This window comes from Cervus elaphus, chromosome 30 (genome assembly GCF_910594005.1).
Source record: "Cervus elaphus chromosome 30, mCerEla1.1, whole genome shotgun sequence".
In the NCBI taxonomy this organism is placed as follows: domain Eukaryota; kingdom Metazoa; phylum Chordata; class Mammalia; order Artiodactyla; family Cervidae; genus Cervus; species Cervus elaphus.
Window position 1 is genome coordinate 4,102,390 of NC_057844.1, and position 25,695 is coordinate 4,128,084.

General features: G+C 38.9%; 1 protein-coding gene and 1 non-coding gene across 7 annotated transcripts in view; one reads left to right on the plus strand and one right to left on the minus strand.

The window, feature by feature from the left end:
• DIAPH3 (diaphanous related formin 3) overlaps window positions 1-25,695 on the plus strand; it is a 530,827-nt gene that overhangs the window by 81,565 nt on the left and 423,567 nt on the right. The window lies entirely within an intron of this gene.
• Window positions 20,150-20,221, minus strand: TRNAC-ACA. Its single transcript has one exon. It is a non-coding gene; the product is annotated as a tRNA-Cys (tRNA).

Consider the following 25,695-nt stretch of genomic DNA (forward strand, 5'->3'; position numbering starts at 1 on the left):
CACCAGACAGTGACCAGGACCTTTTTTGGTTCAGGTCTGGCTTTGGGACATGCTTTGGAGCTTCTTCTCAGTCCAGCCACTGAGCTGGTTGTCTCCGGTTGTCGTATAAAGTCCACCTGTTGTTGCAAGTCACAATCTGATTGAGAAATGTTTTGTTGTTGTTATAGAATAGGAGAACATGACATTTCAGAACAACAGTTTTTGTCTTTTGATATTTGGTCAGCTCATGAGAAATCCACTTATCAAGCTTTTTCACCTTTCCAATTGGCTTCAAAGGCCAAATGACCATTGGTCAGCATTGAGTTCTTTGGCAACTTCTTGTGTGACTGTAGAGGATCAACTTCAGTGATTGCTCTCAGTTGTTGTCAAATTCCAGTGGCTGACCACTCAGCCCCTCATCATCAAGGCTATCATCTCCTTCACAAAACTTCTTGGACACCCCCTGCAATGTACATTCATTAGTAATTTCTAGGCCAGATGTGTTGTTGCTGTTGTGAATTGTCTCTGCTGCTTTATGACCCATTTTGAAATCGAATAAGAAAATTGCTGAATTTGCTTTTTGTCTAACATAATTTCCATAGTCTAAAATAAATATGTGAAGAAGAACTAAAGAGCCTCTTGATGAAAGTGAAAGAGGAGAGTGAAAAAGTTGGCTTAAAGCTCAACATTCAGAAAACGAAGATCATGGCATCCGGTCCCATCACTTCATGGCAAATAGTTGGGGAAACAATGGAAACAGTGAGACTCTTTATTTTTTTTGGCTCCAAAATCACTGCAGATGGTGACTGCAGCCATGAAATTTAAAGACGCTTCTCTTTGAAAGAAAAGCTATGACCAACCTACACAGCATATTAAAGAGCAGAGACATTACTTTACCAACAAAGCTCCATCTAGTCAAAGCTATGGTTTTTCCAGTGGTCATGTATGGATGTAGAATTGCTGAGCACCGATGAATTGATGCTTTTGAACTGTGGTGTTGGAGAAGACTCTTGAGAGTCCCTTGGACTGCAAGGAGATCCAACCAGTCCATCCTAAAGGAGATCAGTCCTGGGTGTTCATTGGAAGGACTGATGCTGAAGCTGAAACTCCAATACTTTGGCCACCTGATGCGAAGAACTGACTCATTTGAAAAGACCCTGGTGCTAGGAAAGATTGACGGCAGGAGGAGAAGTGGGCGACAGAGGATGAGATGGTTGGATGCATCACCAACTTGATAGACATGAGTTTGAGCAAGCTCCAGCAGTTGGTGATGGTCAGGGAGGCCTGGAGTGCTGTAGTCCATGGAATTGCAAAGAATTGGACATGACTGAGCGACTGAACTGAACTGAAAATAAATATAAAATATATAGCAAATAGTAAGTCATTAGCAAAAAAAGGTAGAGTGAGAAATGTGCATTAAAATGATGTACACCTACATTTATTTAAGAATGTATTCTAATATCAAATGACAAAGTTCAACAATGCAAAACCACTATTACTTTTGCATCAACCTAATAATTTTGCTTTAGGTATTTGTCTCATTTCTTTTTGACATATATATATATTAGTCTCTCTCAGTTCATTTGGAAATGGAGAGTTGCAGGTTGCCGTGTTTCCGGCTGTGTTTTGTCGTCAGTGGGGTTGCTCAGGTCCATGTAGGTCTCTCTCCCAGCACCCTCTCCTCAGCGGGGAGCCTGGCGGGAGCCCTGGCCGCAGTGCTGGGACAGCCCTCACGGGACACCGGCGGCTCCGGGGTCTGCGGGTCTTTCTGCCTCTGACTCACACCCTCCTGCTTCCAGCTGCTGTTCTCACACTGTGTAAGAATAGCTCTGGGCTATTTCTGGTATGTTTTCACATCTTCAGATGTCTTGTTGCTTTCTCTGCTTCTTTACATCAGACCTTGATGCCGTGCAGATTTTGTGACTGTTAAGTGGGTTCTCTCCAAATGATTGGATTTTGAGGATCATGGAGATACCTTATTGCTCAGTATTGGTAGGTTTTGCTATTTAGTTGTTTTGTTTGCTTTTCTGTGGAGATCCAAAAACTATGCTGCTGCGGTCACCTGCCCAGGTCCTCTCGTCTTCTGATTTTGAGTCTCATATTCTTTTCCTTATTTTAGGTCAGTTTCTGTCTTTGGTTAATAACTGTTTCTGAATTGTTAGTATTCTTCCTCTTGCTTGCCCCACCCAGTCTTGACTTTCAGGGGAGAAAATGATACATTAATGCATGACATTTTCCTATGTAATGTCAACTGATAGAGCTAGGTTTTGCTGCTTATTTCATTCATAAACTGTCATCAAACCTTTTAATGGTCCATGACCTACAAGTATAATTAAATAAAGCACTAGCTTTAGTCTTAATTTCTATATTATGTTTGTGCAGTGCGATCATCTAATATAATTTAAATAAGTTATGCAGAATGCATTGTTATTTATATTCCATTGATCATTGGGAAATTCAGACTGCCCTGCAATACTTTACCCCACCCTGGAAAAACAGGTCTCATCTGCTTGTGTGTGTCTATAAATTAGTGAGTGTGTTAAATCTATCGCAGCGTGAAATCACTTCAAGCGTTGAAAGACTATCTTAAAAGAATTTAAATTGATTGCAGATGTTGGTGCAATTAAGCAGGCCTGATGAGCTCAGAATCATGTTTCTCAGATTTGAATATGAATACATTTAAAAAATTATAGTGATGTACTCCATGTAAATGGAGTTCATAGGCCTCTGAGAGTTTCTGTCACCTTGTGCTTTAAAAGGGCTCAGCACTGGAAAAAGTGATGTGTGACCCCTTGTGCGTGTACCTGTATCACTTAAATGAAAATGTGCTACTCATCTTAAGTATGTGGTTCTGTGTGTCTCTAACCAACTAGAGTTGACTTTGGATGAACAGTTTCCTTCGTTATTTCATTTGCCTACTAATTAGTCTACTTTTGTGCCTGTAACTCATTTGAAAGTTAGTCTATAGACAGAGCCCAGTGGCTTGTGGGGCCTTAGTTGCTGAGCCAAACTAGGGGTTGGACTTGCACCCTTGAGTCCTGACCACTGAACTGCCAGGGAATTCCCTCTCCTTTGACTGCTTTGGCTTTAAACTGCTGAGACGTAAAAGAAATTTTTCTATTTATTATTTTAGAATATACTGACTTGCAAATTAGAAAGTGAATTCTGAAATGACTGTCTTAACAAGATTAGAGTGTACAGTGTGCTCATTATCAATTTATTTCAGATTGATTTGTGCACATTAAGTAATTAAACTCATCAATTTTTGCAACACATTGTAAAATGTTATGGACATTAGGACTTTATTCTGTATACTGTAGTAAAATAAATTACAACAGTGGTGAGTAATTATATTTAGAAACTATTTTTAAATACTAAGAAAATTATTGAAATAGTAGAGTCACACTAGTGATTTGAAATAGGAACAAAGAATACATTCTACTTTGTCTGGATGGTGTGGATTAAAGCTGTGTTCTGTAATATTTTATAAAAGCTTATTTTACTTATCACACAGGGTGTACTTTGCCTTCAGAGGTTGAGAATTACTTTGTTACTTCTAGTTTTGTGATTCCAGAGCATTCATTATACCTCTCAAAGACTTAAGTTTACTAAGCAATAAAATTTAGGAGTGTTTGTATGAGAATGATGGGATGAGACATAGGGCAATGATTAAAGTCTTATGTTATCTTTATTTTAAGTCTCTTGATAAGTCATCTTACTGAAGTTTATAGTAAAGTATAAAATGGGACATGGGTGAATGCTATAGATGAAGCATTCTTAAATCTGATTATACTGGAATAAAAAATTGAATACAAATTATTAAAACAGGTCATCATTAAAAATACATAGTCTTTTTTCTACTTATAAGATAAAATTATATATTCATCTGCTAGTACTGAATCTAGAGCCAAGCCCTTTGCTTTGATTAGGAGCTCCTACTTTTTTCTATATAAAGCATGAAGCGTCATCCATGATCACCACTTGTGTATTTTAATTCAACCAAGAATTTATACTTGTAAAAACAGTCTAAGGTCAGGTTTACAAGATTTGTATGATTTTTATAGTGAGATGTTTTCAGTTATCTTGATCATACCTAAGTTGAAATTAAGTTTTTTCAAAAGCAGGTCACCCTAATCTTGATTTTTCTAAGCATTTATTTGTCACAGAAGCAATGATTTTCGTTTTCATATATTATTACATTAACAAGAGTAAGTATCATACTTCATAAACAGTATGGGGTTTATTTTAAAAAATCAGCTCTTGGCATTTGCAGGTTTTGATTCCTAGGAGTATGGCCTACAGCGTACTTTGGGCTTTGATCACTCTGTGTCGTGTAGTTTAGTGGAAAGCCTGGTAGTGGATGTCTGTCTCTAGCACGTTAAAGAAGTCACTCTGGTGAACTTTATTTTTTCTTTTCCTTTCTCCAGTGGGGTCAGAAAAACAGGAAGATGCTGGCTTCTGCATCTGAGAGGCCCTGGGGTCTGCTGGCCTCAGGGAGGCCTGGATCTGGGTTCTCAGGTGACATCAGGACTCTGTCTTCTGTGTCTCTTAGTGCTGTTTTGCTGTGTCTTGTCTTTTTTCATGTAGGTTCTTTCCGTGCCGTGTCTAGATGGTTAACAGAACCTTCTGGCTCAGTTTCTGTGTTTTAGGCTAGTAGACCCAAAAGTTTTGATCACTTACCCTATCGATGGAAAGAAAAACAACTGATCGTACGTGCTGTACTGTGTGCTACGCTCAGCCTCTCAGCCGTGTCCAACTCTGTGACCCTGTGGGCTGCAGCCTCTCAGGCTCCTCTGTCCGTGGGATTTTCCATGCGAGAGTACTGGAAAGGAGAAGGTGTTAGTTGCTCCATCGTGTCTGACTCTTTGTGACCCCCTGGACTGTAGCCTGCCTCTGTCCATGGGATTTCCTAGGCATGGATACTGGCTGCTGCTGCTGCTAAGTCACTTCAGTCGTGTCCGACTCTGTGCGACCCCATAGACAGCAGCCCACCAGGCTCCTCCATCCCTGGGATTCTCCAGGCAAGAGTACTGGAGTGGGAGTGGGTTGCCGTTTCCTTTTCCAATGCATGCATGCATGCTAAGTCTCTTCAGTCGTGCCCGACTCTGTGGGACCCTATGGGCAGCAGCCCGCCAGGCTCCTCTGTCCATGGGATTCTCTACGCAAGAATACTGGAGTGGGTTGCCATTCCCTTCTCCAAGGAATCTTCCCAACCCAGAGATTGAACCCATGTCTCTTGCATCTCTGTATACCACTGAGCCATGTGGGAAGCCCTTATGCTAATAAGCCAATAAATGTTTATTACAAACATACCCATTATATTAATACTTCATGTATAAATTAATATATTAATATTTTATCTGTAATATACAAATGAATTGAGGATATTAAGATATAAATCAAAGTACTAATAATTCATTAGACAATTTTTTGTCTTATTCACAAATCCATTTTTTTGTGTGTAGTTTTTAATTCCACTTTAGGTATGCTAGATTCATGACAAACAGATAAATATCCCTTTTTTCCCTACTCATATATACAACCTACAATTTACTGATGACTTGTTATTTTCAAGAACTATACAGTTTTCTGGGCTTGATACCTTTTTAAAAGTAAATTTTTAATTTAAATTATTTTTTATTAGTTTTCTTCTAAAAATTGTACTCTAACCTTCAACTTTAAATCCCCTTTTAACTTTAATTACCCATTATTTTTATCTTCTTAGGACAGAATCTATCATACCCATTCAGGAATGTTCTGGGAGCACACATAAGCATGCTGTAACCTTTGTTCATGGGGGAAAATTTTGTTCCTTGAAGTTCCTGTTGACTTCCATCTTGTCTGTATCAACCCTTTCTGGTTCCTCTGTCTTTGTACCACTAATTAGCTCCCATCCTCCACTTAACCACATTTAATTAAAGACCTAATTTGTGCTGTTTTGACCTCAGCACTGCCACTCCCCTTGCCAATTTAATTAGTGCTTGAGCTTCCCAGCTGGCTTGGTGGTAAAGAGTCTTTCTGCCAATGCAGGTGATGCAGGAGAAGTGAGTTTGATCCCTGGATTGGGACGATCTCCTCGAGGAGGAAATGGCAACCCACTCCAGTATTCTTGCCTGGGAAGTCCCATGGCAGAGGAACCTGGCGGGCTTTAGTCCGTGGGGCCCCAGAGCATCGGACACGACTGAGCACAAGCATGAATGAGCTGTGTCTCTTTGCCCATTTGGTTAGTGCTTGAGGGTCCTGAGGAGGTACGTGTGCCCTGGCTCTGCCTTTGTGTGTAGTACCTGGAGGAAAAAGAAAGACACGCATCAAGGTCATGCGTCATCTGGACAAGATAGATTCCTTTGTGACAATATTATCTTTGTGAACTTATGACTGTCTACATGTGACAGATTTTGAAGCCTCACAAATTTGGATAGTCAACATTCTAAGACTCAGTATGTATTTTGTGGGCAGGTATACAATCTAAGCTAATGTATTAAAATCCAAATATCATTTTAACATTACACAATCAGAAATACTATTATTAAGGAGAAAATTCTTATATTGTCTTCTCTATTTGTAGGCTGGTGTATACAGAATGCCACTTGACAGGAAGTTGCTTACCTGGTTTGTTGGATGATTCACTATGAAGATTTGGGGTGTGTGCCCATAGCACCATATGCTTTCCCTATCTTAACTGTCATACTTCATGTATGAATTACATTAATTGAATTAATGAGAAGTTAGTGAGTTAATTCCTTGAGTTGATTGAGAAGCTCCATGTGGACAGGGAATACCTGATGCAGCAGAAACTAGATCGTTGGTGCCCCTTTTCTGGGGGAGTCTCTGTGCAACTCTGAAGAAGTTTGGGTCTCTGGATATGTGTGCAAGTAGCCCCGCAGACTGCCTCCTCATATAGCACATACTTCCTACTTTTAGAGTAACCCCAAATTCCTGAGGTCATACTTTTTACTGTGATTAAAATAAATTCATTTTATCTTGAGGTTACACTTGATCTGGTGCACATGTGTAAACTCTTGGGTCATTTTAATAGGAGCCTTATTATCTGTTATATTTTGATTTTTACTAATTCATCATCTGAAGTCCATTGTGATTTAAGGGATGAGGGCATTGTAACAGTTGGCAAAATGCACCTCCCTTGATGTTCACTTCTTAACTCCTTCTAGAGGAGGATGTGACAGGAGCTGTTGTCCTCATTTACTCTTTCACTAAGTATTTTTATTTTTATAGCTTGTGATCTTTATATGTTTCCCCCTGTCATTTGAAATAAATTTTCTTAGGACACGAAGGTTGTTTAAATAATCAAAATGATTAGAAATTCTAAGATCAACTTATTTTGTAATCAAGTAACATTCTAAGTGTCATTCATTTATTCAGATACTCAAATTATTAAAATCAAAGATGCATCTTAAAAAGATAAGAGTATTACTTAATGAGGTGGTCTTCTACCAACGTGGAATAATTTCTTACTATTCTATTGCTTTTGTCCTTCCTTACTGAGAAAGGAATGTGATTTTTCAATACTTTTCACATTAAAAGTTCTGTAGAGTTATGTTTTCTTAAGAGAGATGATCAGAATTCAAATATCATCTTAATATAAAATAAAAATAAAAAATAAATAAATGGCTGTAAGTAATTATTTAGTTTTGTATAAGGCTTTAATGTGACTAATGGGGAATGCACTGAATAAAGGTACTAAAACTGTAAGAATTTTAACAATTATTTTTCTTATTTCAAAAATACTTCATTGTTAAAGTTTAGAAAATATGACATCATAAAGAAGGAAAGAAAATCTATCAACCCAAGATAAAGTCTAAAAAAGAAAAGAATCTAAAGAGGAATTATTATAACAATAAAACTAAGGTTTCAATAGCAGAAATATTAAATGTGACATTTCCTTCTCTGTCAGCAATTAGGCAGAAGTCCAAAGGCTAAGGATAGCAGGTAGGCTAAGGGTTCAGTTCAGTTCAGTTCAGTCACTCAGTCGTGTCCGACTCTTCGTGACCCCATGGACGGCAGCACGCCAGGCCTCCCTGTCCATAACCAACTCCTGGAGTTTGCCTAAACCCATGTCCATTGAGTTGGTGATGCCATCTAACCATCTCATCCTCTGTTGTCCCCTTCTCCTCCTGCCTTCAATCTTTCCCAGCATCAGGCTCTTTTTCAGTGAGTCAGTTCTTCGCATCAGGTGACCAAAGTATTGGAATTTCAGCTTCAGCATCACAGTCCGGAAGGACTCAATGGACATGAGTTTGGGTAAACCCTGGCACTTCGTGATGGACAGGGAGGCCTGGTGTGCTGCCGTCCATGGGGTCGCAAAGAGTCGGACATGACTGAGTGACTGAACTGAACTGAACTGAATCCTTAGCCCACTTGCTATCCTTAGCCTTTGGACTTCTGCCTAAGAAGATACCAGAACAGTGTGGCCTTGAAATGAGACTGTGAAATGTTTGGTTGTGAATGAGCTAACAGTAGCTGAATATTTTAAGCTAACAGTAGCTTACAAATATGTAAAAAATAGAAGATTGAAAAGAGGCTTTCTCTGGAGGTACAGGTGTCAGCTATGGCATTATCTCTAGCACCTTTTGAGGGAATGAGAACTAGATGAGTAGACACTCGAGAGAACCACTCAGGAGCTGACTGTATTCTTTTCAATTTAAGGACATAGGGACTGGAAACTGACTCTGTCTGTGAATGATAGGTCTGAGGCATGCAGCTATGTGAGCTGCTTCGGTGTCAGAGCAAGGAGACCGGATTAGACCTGCTGTTGGAACAACTTGGATTTGTATCAGAACAGTGACTGGATATGACCTCTCAGAAGGGAGTTGACTTTGAGTTGTCTTGGAAGGAATTTTGTCCAAGGGGCCCACCTGCACATGCAGTGACCCCGCAGAGAAGGCCTGTGTGGGCTGGACGGCCAGGTCTCAGCGAGGGAGTCTCCGAGTCACCCACATGTGCAGCATCTGCCTGTCAGCCGCGGCAGAGGACAGCGTGGCAGTGACGCCTGATCACAGTCGTTTCCATGCCTGAACTTTCTTTCCTCCCCGCTCTCTTTTGCCCCACAGGGGTTGGAGGAAACCCAGTGAGTAGGGATGATGGAATTGAAGGGCAAGGTGGGAAAACAGTGAAGCTTCACAGCCGTGTTCAGCATTATAGATTTCCTAGTCTGAGTGAGGCCACGCTGAGGAATGGGAGGAACTTTAAGTCAGCGAAAATTAGGCCTATCTGTTCAGTAAGGAAAACTCAGCCTTGCTAGGCTGGGTACGTTATATGAAGTGTAGAGTATTATTCTGGGGTGATATGACTAAAAATAATTTTGGAGTGAGAGAGCGTTCTTAAGCAAGTTTAAATCCAGAAAATCTAAAGGAAAAGGTGGGTACATTAAAAAAATACCTTTATTTGGCTGCTTTGGGTCTCAGTTGCAGCTCTTGAGATCTTTGTTGCATCACGCGGAATCTTTAGTTCTGATGCACGGACTCTCTAGTTGTGGTGCGTGGGCTCAGGAGATACCACGTGCAGGCTTAGTTGTTTTGTGGCATGTGGGATCTGAGTTCCCCTGCTGCTGCTGCTGCTAAGTCACTTCAGTCGTGTCTGACTCTGTGTGACCCTAGAGATGGCAGCCCACCAGGCTCCCCCGTCCCTGGGATTCTCCAGGCAACAACACTGGAGTGGGTTGCCATTTCCTTCTCCAGTGCAGGAAAGTGAAAAGTGAAAGTGAAGTCGCTCAGTCGTGCCTGACTCTTCGCGACCCCATGGACTGCAGCCTACCAGGCTCCTCCATCCATGGGATTTTCCAGGCAAGAGTACTGAGTGGGGTGCCATTGCCTTCTCTGTGATTTCCCCTACCAGGGATCACACTCACGCCTACTGCATTTCAAGGTAGATTCTTAACCAGTGGGCCACCGGAGAAGTCTGTACATTTGTTAATGTAACAACTTAAGGCTTCTTAAGGCTTCTGGGCAGTGACGGGAGAGGGAGGGAGTAAACCAAGTTAGAAGAAATTAAAAAAATGGAAGAAATAGTTGCTGCATGTCACTAATGTGTAAAGAACACCTACAAATCATTAGGAAAAAGATGAATAACCCAATAGGAAATTCTTTACTTAATATGAGTAAGCAGTTTACCTAAGAAAAATACAAATGGCAGACGGCTAGTTGAAACGATGTTCAATCTCAGTATGTAAATTAAAATAGATAGAGAGCATTTTTCATCTGTCAGAATAGAAAAGCTAAAGATTGCCGACAGCACGTGTTTGGTGAGGGTGTAGAAATATAACGCAGTGCAGCCTTTTTGGGGTCCAGTTTGGCAGTATTTATCAAAATAAAGAACTTGCATAGCTTGCTTATCTAACAATCCCACTACTTTAAATCTATTTTTATCACAATACCTTGAAGATAAAAGATTTATGTATGAGATTCTTCCTTGTACTACTGGTAAAATAGCAAAGGAATTTAAAATAACTAAAGTGTCCATCAGTGGAGAAATGGTTAAGTAATTTACAGCACATTCATGCTGTGATCAGTAATGCAGCTATTAAAATGAATGAATTTATGATTTGGAAAGTTAGCTGATACAGAAAATGATAGAGAAGCATGTGTATAGCACAAACCAAATTTGGTTTAAAGAAAGTTGTTTTGTGAAGACATACATGTCTTCATTCCTTCATTCACATATATGAATGAGTTGGTGCCTGTGTTTATTTATCCATTTTAAGTAAAACTACTGATGTATTCTAACCAAACTAGTTAAAAGCACTTGCAGATGTCTATTATTTGGGGCTAGAATTGGAGAAATTGAGGCAAGAATTTCCATTTTTGTCTCATCCTTAAATAAAAGGAGTCCTGGGATTATGTATGATCTACTTTTTGATGTTTTTGTGTATTTCTCAAGATGTAAAGGGTGTTTGTTTTTTTTTTTTTTTGACAAAGTGCAAAGAGGATGATGTGGGGCGAAGAGCAGGACGGTCACCGACCAGATTACATCAGGCTTTTGCGTGCGGCTAGGTGACTGCTTCTTGATTTCAGGCTGCAGTAAGCCAGTCTTGTTTCTACCACATGCAAGAAACTTTGGGAAGCTAATGTAAGACAAGGTCTCGAGTATGTCAAGGAGCTCACAGTTTGGTAGAGACAACATGTGTCAGCAGATGGGATCAGTACAGTGGGATCCGTGGGCCCTAAGTGGATAGTAAGGTGCTAGATTGTTGCCTGCAGCTATGTTGAGAATGCCTCATGTTCTTTCTTGGGGGGAGCCTTGGGGAGACCTGGGACTCCCCCCAGTCTCCTGGCTGGTGCCCTAAGCAGGTCAGTGGGCTGCTCCTACTGTAGCTTCCTTTATCCAAGTTTTCAGTATTGGTACCAGAAACTGTCTTTGTAGAATAATATTTTCTTAGCAGAATCAAAATCAGATGTTGGTAATATAAAATACCATTTTTGTCTTGTTTACCAAGTCATTTTGCCATAGTGCAGATGGCCTGATAACACGGACCACATTTCAATTAGGAAAATAAAAACAAATCAGCAGAGTTAATAGTATGCTGTTTGCAAAGCTTTTAAATACAACTTGGAATAGCACACAGATTCATTTTACATTTTTGTAGTAAATTGGCACTCATTTAATAATCACTTTTATTTACTAGAACTTAAGTTTTGAAAACATCTGGATAAATCCATGGCTAATTTAAATGTTCAGTCTGTGATCATTGCCAAATAGTGTTTATTAAGCATTTACCTATGCATGACAGTTCTGGATAATGTAAAAAGCATAATAAATGGAAAATATAGGAAACCTTGGAGACTTGACTCATAAGAGGTGTATTACCACATTAAAAATGTATGAAAAGAATTATTTGTATTTGAAGTATTTCTTGTGCTTTTTTTTCTGTCTGCCTTAGAATTTTAGTATTACTGTAATTGATTTTTTCAATATGAAAAATTAGGGCAGTAGATCTGATAACATCTAAATTACTTTTCACTTTTGAAAATTCTTTGTTTCCTTCCTTTACCAGGAAATGCTTCTCATATATTATTCCCCGCTTTCAGAAACTTGATGTCTTCATCGTAATATATTTTCAAAAAGTAATGTGTATCATTGCAGACAACACATTGCAGACAACATATAAACCAAAAAGAAAAAAAAATAGCCATCCACAAGTTCTTCACCAGAGATAACTGTTTTTAAACATTTTTGGTTACTTTTATTCAGTATGGAAAATGAGGTTGAGACTGTCAGCTCAAGAGGTAGTATGAAATACTGTGTGTTATTACTGCATGTATGGTGTCTGGCATGTATGTTAGGTAAAGCATCTAGTAATACTAATGAAAGGAACATTATTTTTATAGTATCAGCCTTATTTCTGGTGTGGTTTTTTTTTCTTTTAATAGTGTCCTCATTATGTTCCAATTCTTCTTCTTCTGATACTTATTAGAGACCCTTAGTAACTGTAACCTTATAGTAAGTAGTGTAAGATACTCTTTGTAAAAGGTACATTTGTCATGTAAGTGTATTTTGATATTATCCAAGCTCAGATGGTAAAGAATCTGCCTGCAATGTGGGAGACCTGGGTTTGATCCCTGGGTTGGGAAGATCCGCTGGAGAAGGGAAAGGCTACCCACTCCAGTATGCTGGCCTGGAGAATTCCATGGACTGTGTAGTCCATCGGGTTGCAAAGATTCGGACATGACTGAGTGACTTTCACAATGCTCCATTTCAAACAAAACTTTAGTGTTTGTATATATAAAAATACAGTCTGATCAAATATTTGTCTTCAGAGAGTAGCAAGGAGTATATTTTTTTCCCCTGAAATTCATGAAGTTGGTCACAGTATATCAGAAATTGGTCATGGCATGCCAGAGATTAGTTTTCATGTTCACTGGTATAAGGACATGATTGAAAACTTCTCAATGAAATTAACTTAGCAAGAACAGAGAAATGATGGAGTCATTGTGGAAAACCTCTGTTAAAGGAATAGAGGGGGAGAAGACCAATAAAAGATTCTGAGGCGGTACTGCAGCTTTCTCTTCAACTGTAGATATGATACAGAGAGCTCGAGAAGAATTAAACGGGATAGTCTAGGGAGAGGAGGGCTCACGTGGAAAAATTAAAAAAAAAAAAAAAAGTTTTGCCTCAGGAAGATTGGCAGAGGGGCGCTGAGAAGAGACATGGATTAGGAGTTTCCTGTTGGTCATGTGTAAGAGAAACTCTGGGAGAGGGCTGGTGAGGGCACAGGTAGTCACGTCGGTGAAGGCTAAAGAAGTGAGTATATTGAGGAGGGAGGGACAGTGAATACACAGCGTACTTGTCAGTTTTTAGTGGTGATAGAAAAGAAAGAAATGAATTAGTAACCTGAGGGGAGGCAGAATAATCGAGGGAGGTTTGAGTGAGGGTGTGTCTGGTTGAAAGGTTTGTAGAAATGGAATCACTGTACAGAGAAAGAGGGAAATAGGGGCTGGGATTAGACTGACGGTTTAATGTTAAAAGTCATAAAAATAAAGGAGCACACATGTTTCTCTGTGTCTTGTAAAGATGGAAGAAACTGGTTTTCTTGATGGAAGATGAAAGATAACCGTTCACTGTTCTGAGTCTTTGTTATAATAGTTGGGCAAAGATAGGGATAGAACTGAGCTGATGGGTATTAAACCAGTGTTTAAGGAATGGAATATGAGTAAAAACATATGAAAATTCTCTTGAAAGCGCATTTGAGGTTGGAAGATAAAAACAAATACTAATGAAAATTCTCTTTAGTGTAATAAGAAGCTTTTTGTGAAAATATAGTCTTATCTAGCTCCCTCCCCACTCCCCCGTCATGTTTCAAAGATAAAAATGGATCTGTTCTGTTGTCAAAAAGAGTAGTGGGTCTTAGAGCTTGTGGTTAACGCTCTTGTGGTCAACTCTAGCTGTGTCTGCTGAAGCCTGAAAGGGTATACAGTAGAGATTCACATAGCCTGTCCTAATGGGGACAAGTAGGAGGCACAGAAAAAGAAGGTGATAAATTGGAACCATGATGTCATCTTCTGTTTAACTACAAAGAAACCAGGACCGTCTTGATCGGAAAAATAGCACCCGTTTAAGTGACTTGGGGATTAAGGGCAGGCTGAGGAGCAAGTGAATAGGAGAAGGTCAGGTAAGGAGCTAGAATATATTCTAGGAAATCATCCAAAGAAAGAAGCAGCATGTGGATCTGAGAACTTCATGTTAAGCAAGTGCTTCCTTGGAGTCTGGGAGTCAAGAGATATCCAGAAGCAGTGTAACAAATGAGGTTAATATCACGTGACTGGCCCTCTGGGTTGGTTAACTGATGTGGTGTGTGTGTTGGGAGTGCGGTGTGGGACTGAAGGGAAGTGTTGCTCCTGGATTGACTCATGGCTGGATTGACTCATGGAGTGAGCGCTGGGAACCTTCCTTAGGATCCCATCGTGTGAGTGCCACAGAAAGCATGCGATGCTTCCCTGAGCCCGCTGCCACCCTCCTGCAGTCTTCTAGAGCCCCGGGAAGGTGTTGGGGCAGCCTGTCGTGTTGTGTAAATCCAGCATGAGCTGGAGTAAAAGTTCCTAGAGAGGCGTTCTGGGGCTGTTTTTGCCCAATTCAGAGCTCCTATCCCTCCTGATTCAGAACTCCTTTCGCTCCCCTGGGTGCTGAGCCGGAGCTGGGTGCTGACTCCCCTGGGTCCTGCCAGCATGAGAGGAGCTCAGCGCTAGGTTTTGGGGCAGAAAATGTCTCCAGAAATTTTGCCTTCTGTGGGTGTTATCAAATGGTTATTATGTAGATGAACTCATCTTCTCTAATGGTTAAGAAAAAGAATGGTAGAATTATATATACAGGAACAAAGCCTTCAGGAATCTGGGTTTTAAAATGTAAAATTGTAAGTACTTTCTAAAATTAGGGATTAGCCATCATATCCATAACTTTCTAGCCCAGTATCTGGAAGTGAAGCTTACCTCACTTATGGTATAAAAAGATACAAAATTCAAAGGATAAAAATTCTGTGAAATTGTATGCTGAGAAAAAGACACATTTGTCAAATGGAAACTCTTAAGTGTATTATTACCATCGTTCTTAGGGGTAATTTAAATAATACTGTCAATTATACTTAAATTTCAAAAGCTTTAGCTATTGTGCATTAAGAAATAATTACATTCATTTTTCTTAAACCATGTAGTGATATTTTCTCTGTATAAACATGTGGAGACTTAGAAACATTGACATGGGTAGTGAGATTAGGAAATGATTTGTATAGTACCGATTTTCTAGTACTAGCATAAAAGCCGTAGTGTATCAAACTTAGCAGTTCATGTGGGAAAGAATATTGCATAGTAACCAAATCTCATTTAGTTGTCAGTTATAGAAGCCCAGCTTGAACTAACTTGAGCAATAAAGGCAGTTTATTGATTCTTCCCTGGAAGAGAAGGGTGTGGCTAGGATGAAGAGCTCATACCAGGACCATCTCTCCCCTTGTCCCTTGGCCTCTGAACACTACAGATCAGCTTCTTCACCGAACGGAAACCTCGAAACCGTAGGAGAAAACGTCAGGACTCCCTGGAGGTGCAGTGGGTGAGAGCCCACCTGCGGCTGCAGGGACGCGGGAGCTGCGCGCCTTCCGTGCAGCGCGTGGGCTCCTGCGGGCGGCGCACGGCTCCCGAGTCCTCGGGCTCAGTACTGTGCTGTCTGGGCTCAGTTGCTCTCCAGCATGTTGGGATGTCAGTTCTCCGGCCAGGGGTCGATATGTGTCCCCTGCTTTGGAAGGTGGATTCTTAGCAACTGGACTGCCAGGGAAGTCCCTTACAAGTAATTTAAAAGAAGGGAATATATGCTTATTATAACAAATCAGATAAGTTATGTTGCAAGCTATTTCAGTTTTTACAGCTTCATCCACCCAATTAACACTGTAAATATTTAACACTGAGGAAACCAGAGAGCAGAGTGGGATGTAATTCTGATGCAAAGATCTTGTTTCTTCCTCTCTGCTATTTATTTTGTCCCATATTTAGCTGTGAAAGTGAGTCACTCAGTCGTGTCCGACTCTTTGCGATGTGAAATTCTCCAGGCCACAGTACTGGAGTGGGTAGCCTTTCCCTTCTCTAGGGGATCTTCCCAACCCAGAGATAGAACCCAGGTCTCCCACATTGCAGGAGGATTCTTTACCAGCTGAGCCACAAGGGAAGCCCAAGAATACTGGGGTGGGTAGCCTGTCGCTTCTCCAGGGGATCTTCCCGACCCAGGAATTGAACTGGGATCTCCTGCATTGCAGGTGGATTCTTTGCCAACTGAGCTATGAGGGAAGCCCTATAATGTAATTTATAAGAAGAAGAATCTGAGAAATAGATTAGCTTTTATGCTGTTATATGTTTTTGAGCTTTTTACTAGCATAAACAGATTAGATTTGTAGGGTACCTTGTGTATGTGAAGAGGCAGGGTGGTTTTCTTCTATAAATCAAGGAAAAGAAAGAAGAAACAAAGGAAGACAGGCTTTCAGTATAAACGTTAGCAGTGACACTTGAAAGTACTACTCAGAATTGTGGAGGCAAATAATTGTGCAGTTAGCTGGAGGAATAGAAAAACAAATTGCCTTATTTTAAAGGCTGGAACAGCTGGTGGTTTTGACACCCCCCCTCCCCCAACTTTTTTTGGTAAATTCCCAATGAAGTTTTGTTGTGTTTTTCTTTCTACATAAACATAATCAACACAATAAAGAAGAAAATGAACCAATGACTAAGAGCATCAGCACATTTTTTTCTTCAGATGTGCCAAATAGATCTTTATCCTTCACTGAACCATCAACTAGAGGCTGGCAAATTAGAACATCCATGTTTATTTAATCAGCTCTCTCCACCCTAACTTTGGACTCCCCCTCCCCAATTCCAAAAAATACACTGAAGATGCTGAATAAAAAGAAGTGTCCTTATTTGACATAGTGTAACTTTTTAGCAGGAAAATATACGAAGTTTTATATAAAATACTTTAAATGGCATGTTTTAAAATGTAAATTAAACATTTAAAAGGAATTCAATTTGCATGTACCTATCTAACCTTAGAAATAACATAAAGCATCAAAACTAGTAAATTTGGAAATGGTTTAGCACTTTACATGCATCGAGTCTGCCTGTCTTTAGTGTAGTGTTGGGCAAACTATGCCAGAAATAAGCTCACCCACGTGACCACGGCTTCACTGGGACTCGGAAACACTGGCAGCTCCAGTGTCCCGGTCCCTGCCCACCTCCTCCCCGGGTAATTCCTCTCCTGACATCTCACACTACAGGTTTTTTTTTCTGTTTTATAAATGTTTTTAAAAAAGTTTATTGTGGTGGTATACGATTCATCGTTTAGCCATCTTGAAGTATACATTGGTATTTATTGCTGTGCACCCATTGCCACCATCGAGTTCCGTAACAGTTTCATTAACACCAGGGGGCCCGCCTGCACTTGGAGCAGCCACTCCCCCCGCTCCTTACTCCTTGTATACTTGACGAATAGAATCCCCTTCAACACCGGGCCCTCTATCCTTCAGCACACCCCCTTCCTTCCTTGGCACTTCGTGACTCTCCAGCATAAAATCTTCCAGGGTCATCTTGTGCTGTCCTAGCCTGTCCTTTTTGTGGAGAATGCAATTTAAAAATCAGAGTGCTAGATCTTCTAGTAGGATGTCTTAGACTTCTATGCCCTGCAGACAGAGCTAGGACATAAATATATATATGTACTTGTGTGTTCACAGACATATATATATGCTCTACATGAAGGTATATGACATATTTATATACATGTGTGCATATTTGGATATTACATATGTATACATATAATGGATACATATAAAATATATGTATATCCATATGTGAAAATCACGTGTCTACAGACACCCATCTTAAATATATTTTTTACCCACCTTACCATCTTTGCATGTATTTCTTTTCCTGTCTTTATCTATCTATCTATCCATTCAAATGCCCCCCCCCCAAAACCGCACCTTCAAATTTTATACTGTAGCTTATTTTTCTGACATTATTGATCACTTAAAATGCAATTTAGTTTATTTGATTTAATTTTAAAATTGTCTTTCCATTGTTCTTAATTATTTTTTTTATCTGAGTCTATGAAACATCAACATAGTTCTAAAAATCTGAATTATACAAAAAGGTATATTCAGAGGATTGTCACTTGCTGTCCTTTCTCTTAGGTGTCCTGTTCTCTCGTCTTCTCTACCACGTTCTGTGTGTGTGGTACTGTAGTTCACGCAGTGTGTTCGTGGGTTGTGGCTCACTGTGGTTTGTTCAGTAACTATCCTCTGGCCTTTGGTTGGAGCAACTGTTAACTGCTGTCATATTCCTCTTTTGAGGCTTAGAAGCTAAAGAACACCTCCATTCTGATCATGGTAAGCAGGTGGAAATGTTATAATGCCTTCAACAGTTGGAGCAACACTTCTTAAGTAAAAACAGTCTAGATATTCAAGTCTTTTGAAGGCAGTGGGCCAGCAAAGGAAAGCTTTCTTCTGAATGGAAGGGAAATTGATGCTAGTTGGGTATAGGTGGATAATACAAGAAATATAGCATGTTGAATGTCTTCTATTATTTATTCAAGCTAATATCTTAGTGACTAAAATTAATGTGTGATCAATCTTTTTTTTTCTTTGTAAAGATATTTTACAAACAATGGGAGAAGAGCAGCAGATTTTCTGTATTTTATCATGTTTCTTTGTAAAATGTACTTGGTAGTAATTCTAAACTTTTAATATATACTATTTTTACTGTACGCTAAGGCAACTTCTAAAATTATGGGAAGAATTCTTGGTACATAATTGTGTTCTTTAAGTGCTTATAAAAAAGCCTTAACTCTTTATGGGTGCTCCGTGCTAAACTTAGTTTTGTTAGTGAACACTCCTTTGTGTGGTGCTTTCCATCACTCATTGTTTCTGCTGTGAGTTTGCATAACAGCATCTCTGAATAGCAGATTTTATTGGCATTGGAGATCTATTGGGGTTGTAAATGTTCTGAAAACAAGTAATTCATACTGCAGTGACAGCTTAGTGTTTCTTTTGATAAGTAACATTAGAGATGCTAGAAATCATTTGAAAAATTCAAGGAAGTTGTCCCAGCGCATTTTAATAGCAATATCCATGATGGTAATTTAGGTTATAATTACCCCCTTGGCACCAACTGTGCTTACCTGTTTTTGTACAGTGCTGACTCTGCTGTTTTTTTCCAGTGTTGTCATTATCTATGCAAACTATTTCTTTAAATAGTCTCCACATTTTGTATCATTTTATTTATCTTCTCAAGTCTCATCACCTGAATAAGTACCAAGAATTTGGGAACTGGCAATGCTAGTGAAATGAGGCAGTTAATTTAATAGTTACTGACATAAATAGACAAGCACAGAGACATGTACACACTCATGCAAGAGTACACACCCTCTCTTTACCCTGCAAACTTAGGTATTTTGACTATTTTGGCTTTATATTGATGAAACTTTTCTATTTTCTGCAGTTAACCTGCTGAAAATTACAGAGTGAATGCCATGGAGAATGGTCCTGCGTCAAGTAACCTTTCATACAGAAAGCACTTAAAATTCCAGTCTACTTTTACAGTCCCCCAATATTTTAAGTTTGTAATCTCTAGAGGCTGTATTTTGGATCTTCGTGTTAAAAAATGCTAATTTTTCTTGATGGATTTATGTGTAATTACAAAACTAAAAAATTGCCTGCAGTTGAGGGTGCTGCATGGTGAGTTTTGGTGTAGAGTACCTACTTTCTGAGAGGAATTAGTTCCGATTTAGCGAGCAGAGTGATATTTTATAGTGATTGGAGTAATGTTTTAAGAACGCAACTTCTGACTTCTGTGATATCTCAGATAATGTGGGCAGAGTTTTGCTGAAAGCAGCCACCACATTTCAGATACTGTGTGTGTATACCTGTCCTCAGCTGTGATCGACTCTCTGTGACCCCATGGACTGTGGCCCACCAGGCTCCTCTGTGCATGGAGTTCTCCAGGCAAGAATCCTGGAGTGGGCTGCCATTGTCTACTCCAATTAGACACTGTGAAAGAAAGAAAAGTGAAAGTGAAGTCGCTCAGTTGTGTCTGACTCTTTGCGATCCCATGGACTATAGCCTACTAGGCTCCTCCATCTATGGGATTTTCCAGGCAAGAATACTGGAGTGGGTTGTCATTTCCTTCTCCAGGAGATCTTCCCAACCCAGGGATTGAACCTGGGTCTCCTGCATTGTAGGCAGACGCTTTACCATCTGAGCCACCAGGGACGTCCCATTAGACACTCTACTAGGGACTAAAAGGCCATTTTCTCACCAACATGGGCATTTTGCTGTGTTGGCTTCCTGTAGAGCATGAGGATTTTCTAGATTTAGCTTTTTGCTTTTATTATTTTAAAAGTCAGATCATCATTATGTGGTGGATTCTGCCTGGTTGTATAGAAATAATTCAGTTAATTGAAAAAGGAAAGTCAGTTCTTTGGTACTTTTCACTAGTACCTTGGAAATATAACATATTTTTAATTTGTCATAGAAATGGTATTCCAGATGACTGCTAATAAACAAATGAGACAAAATAGTGAAAAAAAACATATGCTGATAAATCTTACACCTGAACTGCAATGAAATGCAGGCATTGAAGCAGGTACAAATGAATCTGTTCTAAGACAGGTCAAAGGAAATGGTTGCTAGTTTCTTTAAAATTAAATAGCAAAAGAAAGAATGTTTCATTTTAGAAAAATAGAAATGGTAAGGGAAATAAGTATTGAAAATATATTAATTTTTGTGCCTTAGAATACTTTTAATAAAAAAATATGACAAGAATAATGTATGTACTTTTCGGTCTATCCTGCATGTGGTATTTTAGAATAAAATTTACTAAGGGATTAAAAAAGATTTAAAAACTGTGTTGGATAAATACCCTTCCAATTTTTGTGATGTCAGGCAGACATCCTTATCTCACTAATGTGTTTTGATACCACAGGGGATAAGGCTTTCTAAGTATTTTCCTCTTCATGGCTAATGGACTTAGAAAGACGGAGGCGTGAGTGTCCTCCTCCCTCCCTGGCTGCCTGCTTCCTGTGAAGTCATGTGAAATGAAAGAAACACAAGAAGGGCTGTGTGTAAAAGGCACAGTTCTGATTATTCATGTAACATAGTATTTTCTCCCCTGAATTTCTTTTCTTTTATACCTGTATTTTGATAGTAATATAATAAAAGGGGAGAAGTGGTGCTGAAAACTAATCTTTTGTTTATCTTTATTTCCTATGTCTTTATTTATTTATTTTTAAAGTTTTTTATTTTTTAAATTATAAAAGTATGATAACACATTTATAGAAGACTTGGAAAATACAAAGTTAAATATAGTCCCACTATGCATTGAAATTATTTTTTAAGTAGATAAATTAAGACTTTTAGTTGTAGTTTCAGTATCAAGCTCTCAAAAATTACTAGAATGAATAGACAGAAAGGTAGATGGGTATAGTAGACCTGAAAAACACTATGGACCAATTCAACATAATTAAGATTTATATAATTTTCACACAACAGCATGATACAAATTCTGTTCAACTTCCCAGAGACCATAAACCGGGAGACAATGAAGCATATCCAGGGACATAAAACAAGGTCCAAAAATTTCATGATCTGAAGATACTGAAATCATACAGAGTCCTCTTATCACTGTGGAATTATGTAAGAAATAAATATCAAAAGATAAAATAACCGACGTATTTTCAAGTATAATGTGACATGAAAGCCTCAATAGAGTTAAAAGACTGATAAAGCATTGAGGGTTATTGCAGAGCAGAAAGCATTTACATGAGAAATTAATATGAAAATGAGGAATTAATATCAAAGATACTTAAAAAAAAAACCCCATGTATTGGAAATTAAGTGTTTACTTTTAAATGATGGATGTATCTAAGAAGCCATAACAAGGAAAATTAGGAAATATTTGTAACAGAATAAAAATGAAAAGAGAATTTATCAGAATTTGTTGCATGCAGCTGAAGCTACTCAATGCAATTAAATACAATGTGGAATCTTGAATAAGGTATGAAAACAAAAATAATGGGCACTAGCATAAATTTTGTGAAATTTGAACAAAATCTGTGCTTTAGTTAATAATAATGTATCACATGTTAGTTTTCTACTTTTTATTTTGTTTGGCTATATAGTATTTCTTAATATTCTCAGAATTGTATTAAAAGTTTCAAGCCTCATTCAAATAAAAAAAAAATAACTAAAATAATAAGCTTTCTAGACTTTTAGCAGTAATACTGGTTACCAGAGTAAATCGATTGAATTTAAATTAGAATCTAGCTTTCTATTTATACTTAGTCAAATAACTGGGACCAAAATGTCATAAATTTTTCATAAAATTTCATAAAATTTGTAAGATTTCTAAAATATCTATATTTTATTATACATGCTATTTATGTGTGTATATATACATACATACATACATATATATACATATAGGCTTCCCAGGTGGCTCAGTGGTAAAGAATCTGCCTGTCAAGCAGGAGACACAGAGATATGGGTTAGATCCCTAGGTTTGAAAGATCCCCTGGAGTAAGAAATAGCAACCCATTCCAGTATTCCTGCCTCAAAAATTCCATGGACAGAGACTGTCGGGCCACATTTCCATGGGGTTGCAAAGTGTTGGACACAATTGAGCACACAGGTTCACTAGAATCCTATATAGAGCTTTGGAGAAAAAAACAATACCTGGGCATTTATAGTTTTCAAAAATTTCCAAGATAATTCTAATGTGCATCTGAATTTTAAAAAGTGATTATAGGTTTTTCTATTAAAAGGTAGTTTTAGTGACAGAGAGTTCTATTATTTTCTGTTGATCAATCATGGTACAATGATAATAGAAGGAATAATAGTTACATAATCACATTGTAAAGATGTTTATCAGTTTTCACAATCAATAGCCAGACAAAAAATAAAGGATAATTATAATTGCAAGCCATAATGGAAACATGATTAACCTAATATAAAATAGTTACATACTATTTGAGGGATTAAGTACAGTGATGTGGTAAGTGAAAGTGCATCCACCCAGACAGTCTGTGTCCTTTGGTTGGTTCCTTTAATCCATTTACATTGAAGGTAATTATTGATATGTCTGATCCTATTACCATTTTCTTGTTTTGGATTTATTTTCTGTGGGTCTTTTCCTTCTCTTGCATTTCCTCCCTAAAGAAGTTCCTTTAGCATTTGTTGTAAAGTTGGTTTGGTGGTGCTGAATTCTCTTTACTTTTGCTTGTCTGGAAAGCTTTTGATTTCTCTGTCAAATTTGAATGAGAATCTTGCTGGTTTTAGGTTGTTTCCTTTCATTACTTGAAATATATCATGCCATTCCTTTCTGACTTTGAGAGTTTCTGTTTAGAAGTTAATTGATAACCTTATGAGAGTTCTCTTGTATGTTATTTTTCATTTTTCTCTTTTTGCTTTAAATATTTTATCTTTGATTAATTTTTGTCAGTTTGATTACTGTGTGTCTTGGTGTATTCCGTCTTGGGTTTATCCTGCCTGGAACTCTCTGTGCTTCCTGGATTTGGTTGACTTGTTTTATTTTTTCCATATTTGAGAAGTTTAAAGCTACTAGCTCTTCAGATATTTTCTTGGGTCCTTTCCCTCTTCTCCTTTTGGTACCCCCATTATCAAACATTGGTGCATTTAATGTTGTCCCAGAGGTCTCCTAGGCTGTCGTCTTCTTTTTTTTTCATTTCTTTTTTTCTTTATTTGGTTTTGCAGCAGTGATTTCCACCATTCTGTCTTCCAGGTCATTTATCTTTTCTTTTGCCTCAGTTATTCTGGTTTTGATTCCTTCTAGTGTATGGTTCATTTCTGTTTGTTTTTTAGTTCTAGGTCTTTAGTAAGCATTTCTTGCATCATTTCCATTCTTTTTCTGAGACCTTGGATCATCTTCACTATCGTTATTCTGAATTCTTTTTCTAGAAGTTGCCCTGTCTTCACTTTTTTTAGTTGTTTTCCTGGGGTTTTATTTTATCCCTTTATCTGGGATATAATCCTCTGCATTTTCATTTTGATTAACTTTCTATGATGTGGGTTTTCCTTCTGGTTGAAGAAAGACTGTAGCTCTTGCTTCTTTTGTCTGCCCTCTAGTGAATGAGGCTAAGTGGACGGGAGGGACCAGCAGTGGGAAAATTGAGTCTTGCTCTGGTGGGCAGGGCCATGCCTTATGCCGGTTGTCTGCTGATGGGTGCGGCTGCATTCCCTTCCCGATAGTTGTTTGACATACGGCTTCCCAGCTTTAGAGTCTACAGGCTCTATTGTAGGCTCATGCCAAGGGGCATCTCCCAGGATTGCTGTTGCCAGTGCCCCGTCCCCGGGGTGAAGCTACTGCCAACCCAGGCCTCCGCAGGAGCCTCCAACACTAGCATGTAGTTCTGGTTCCGTCTCCTATGGGCTTGCTGCTGCATTCCCCTGGGTCCTGGTATGCACACGATTTTGTTTGTACCCTCCAAGAATGGAGTCTCTGTTCCTCAGATTCCCTGGGGCTTCCTAGTCTCTTTCCCGGATGGCCAGGCTGGGATGTCTGACGTGGGGCTCAGAACCTTTACAACAGTGGGACTACTTCATTGATACTGCTGTTCTCCAGTTTGTGGGTTGTCCACTTGGCAAGTATGGGGTATCATTTTATTGTGATAAAATGTTCTGTCTAATTGCAGCTTCTCCTTTGTCTTTGGATGTGGGCTTTCTTTTTTTGATGGGTTCCAGAGTCCTCTTGTCGGTGGTTGTTGAACAGCTGGTTGTGATTTTGGTGCTGTCAAAGGAGGAGGTGAATGCAGGTTCTTCTACTCTGCCATCTTGAACCAATATTCTATTTCCTATTTAAATTGAAATATTCCTATTAAACTAAGCTTTCATTCATAAGGGTGTTTTTTGTGTGTGACTTACTCACCTGTCCATTCTTGTTACCCTTAGTCTCTATACGGCTTCTATTTAACAACTTCATTCATTCACTGAACACTAGGCACTTTTCAAGGCAATGGTGATGCAGTATTGAATTCAGTTCCCATGAGGCAGATGCTGCCCTAATAACTGTGTTCTAGCGGAGGAGATGGCACCACACAGAGGTTCTGATGTTCCTAGAAGTTTTGCCCACTGAGCTCATTGCTTTTCTTCTGCCGCACCACAATCATCATCCTTCCTGAGTTGATTGTTCATGTAGATGGTCAGTTTAACATTGCATGCTGTCATTTCCTTGACTTTATGACTTCCAAAAATCTTTGTTTTTCCACCCAGTCTCAACCTCCCATTACCTTGGATAGTAAAATACCGCCTCTAAATATGGTTGCAAACTTCCTTTCCTGAGCATTATCTATACTCATACTTAATATTCCGACTTTAAGAATTCTGTCACCCTTTAAGAACTGGGCTTCCTTGGTTGCTCAGTGGAGAAGAACCTGCCTGCCAATACAGGAGATCTGGGTTCTTCCCTGGGTCAGGAAGATTCACTGGCAAAAGAAATGGCAACCTGCTTCAATATTCTTGTCTGGGAAATCCTTAGGACACGACTTAACAACTAAACAATAACAACAATAAGCTACTGACTCTATGGTTTTTTCATGTCCATCACCTTCTCACTTTCATCGTGTTCTCATCTTTTTGACATTAGATGCACAGTCCTTTGTTCTCTATCATAAATATTCAGTGCATTTGTCTCTCTGTTCACATACCTTCTGCCCTTGGTTAATGGAACTACC